We start from the raw sequence: 2,613 nt of genomic DNA on the forward strand, positions 1-2,613 counted from the left end.
ACATTATATATAAAATATGTCATAATAATTTCACAACTCATCGCACAACTAACACTAACAAGTCCTACATTCCATGCCAGCTTTGGTTTTTGGACTCTGTCCTTGCTAAGAATGTCTTTCTAGTTGCTAAGAATTCTGAATACCCTCTATACAGCAGAAGAAGGTCATTGGTTTTGTGTCCCACAGCTCATTTGTGACCATATTTTGAAGCTCTATCGTGATCTCATTGTTAAGCAATTGGATAATGCCATGACATGGTCATTTCCCTTTCCTTATTTGATCACAAAGATGCTCAAGAACAAGGGGCACAAGGCGTACCGTAAGGAGTAAAAGCTGGAAGATTTTATCTTTACAACCTCACTGAATGAAAGAAAAGTCGATCCCAATTGAAAAAAGGTTGGAGCAACATTGGTGATGTGTTCCATTGGGGTGATGTAGATATTCCTATGGAGGCTTATGATGATGACCCTACACCTATTGGCCCACAATCACCCGTTATGACTCGAGTAAAGTATGACTCTCTCAGCACCCGGCTTGACACTCTTTAATTGCAGGTTGGTACCATGGAGGGTACCTTTACGGACTTTCGTAAAGAGACTAGAAAGGGATAACAGCTTTTGCAGGCGATGGTGCAGTCATTAATTGATTGTACTCCTAGAAGAGCTGGCACTTCATCTTCTACTCAGAGGGTAGACTGACTTTACATTTACTATTGTTATTTACTTTTCAGTCTTACATTTTGATTCTATTTTGGGCCTTGTTTGGCATAACATTTGGGTGCACTTTTTGATGTGCACAGATTTTGATTTCTTTCCCAGTTTTAATAAAACATGACATGTTATTTTAGATTTATATCCTTATCTATGTCTATGCTTTTATGCCTGGTACCTAGTTTATGTGGACAGATTATCAGGTACTAGTTTGGGGGAAGAATTTTGGCATTTTCAATGTGACTGGATGCAATGGAGGCACTGTTTTGCACTCGGTAGTTTCTCTATTTTTACACTTCTGTGCATGATTCATTTTTATACCAGTTTTCTTACATTGAGGATAGTGTATCATTTAAGTTTGGGGGTATTGAGAGTTTATTATTCATATGCATATTGTCATTGTCAGATGTGGTTTTAAAAATAAATAAAAAAACAAAAAACAAAAATTGTATAATTAGGCAAATGATTTTTTGTGTTGTTGGAACTAAGTTTTTTTTTTTTTTTTTTTTTTGGGGGGGGGGGGGGGGTCTATGTCATTAATACAATTTGTATGCTTATATATGATATCAAGGAATGATTGAAAGTTGCTAGTATGCTGGCTCAAATAAAAGAAGGTCCATTGCATGACTTACATGTTTTATTTTGGAGTCTTTCATCTCTAAGTGACTTCACAAAGCACATTGAGCACACCAAAAATTGCATTCCCTTCCTTGTGGTTTTATTTAATTGGCTCCCTGAATTAGTAAGTTGGATGAATGAAATAATCCTTGGCATTGAAAAAATAATAATAATAAAAAAAAAATGAATAAAACTACATTCTTTCAACATATCAACTAATTAAAAAGGAAGACAATGAAATAATGTAAGATATATGATTAGTTTGAGTTTGTAGCCTAAACATTCCGAGTCATTGCGCCCTTAGGAGTGTCTTTACACTTAACGCCCTAAGACCATCTAGTTTGGGAGTCGTTGGCTCAACACTTGTTACATGGGGTGATTAAAGAGCTTAAGGAACTTAAACATTGCATATAGTCATGCATAACAAAAAAAGAAAAAAAAAAAAAAAAAGCAACACAAAATGTGTTCAAATAAATTCATGCCTTGGATTATGATTTCAAAAGATGAATTAAAGATGTGGAATGACGACGGCCGTTCCAATACGCCAAACTGAATGTAGTGAATGTGTGGTTCAAGAAAAGCCTTTTATGTTAAATTTAAATTTATAAAAACCACTACCAACATTACTACTAACGTAGCAAGAGTGAGTGGGGATCGTCCCAAGGAATTATACGTGTTGGAATTTCAACTTCGACTCTAGCGTACCAAATGACTGCAAAAGAGAATTGGGTTGGTTGATTACTTCTCGAAAAGAATTAATTAAAATGCATTAAGATAAAAAGTAAGTAAGAAGGAAAGGTCTTGGGGTGTAGAGATCACCACTAAACAATACTATTCCAAACCATAATCAAGTGACTAATGAGGGAAATGAATGTGTTACAACAATGTTGTGTGTATAAAAGACATTCAATTGGTAAGGGTGACTCAACAAGTGCAAATTGTCTCAATCAACATGTGTGAGGCTACAATACATCTATTGGTAGAGGAATATATTGTCTAGACATCATGTGAAGAGAACAAAATATCAAATCAAGTCATTGAACCTTTCATTAAGCTCATAGTCTAAGCAATCCATAAGGATGACTTAGTTAAACATGCATTATCTAAACATCATGTGAGAGGCCACAATTTATCTATTGGGAGAGGAATAAATTGTCTAAACACATGTGAAAGATACAACATATCATAACTAGTCATTAATCCTTCATTAAGCTCACAATCCACATACAACACAATATTAGAGGAATATGCCATTTGGACTCACAAATATGGAACATCAAACATC

The sequence above is a fragment of the Cornus florida genome, unplaced genomic scaffold, assembly GCF_030987335.1.
Source record: "Cornus florida cultivar Cherokee Brave unplaced genomic scaffold, ASM3098733v1 CherokeeBrave_3.0.0_Hap2_Chr11, whole genome shotgun sequence".
NCBI classification, from domain to species: domain Eukaryota; kingdom Viridiplantae; phylum Streptophyta; class Magnoliopsida; order Cornales; family Cornaceae; genus Cornus; species Cornus florida.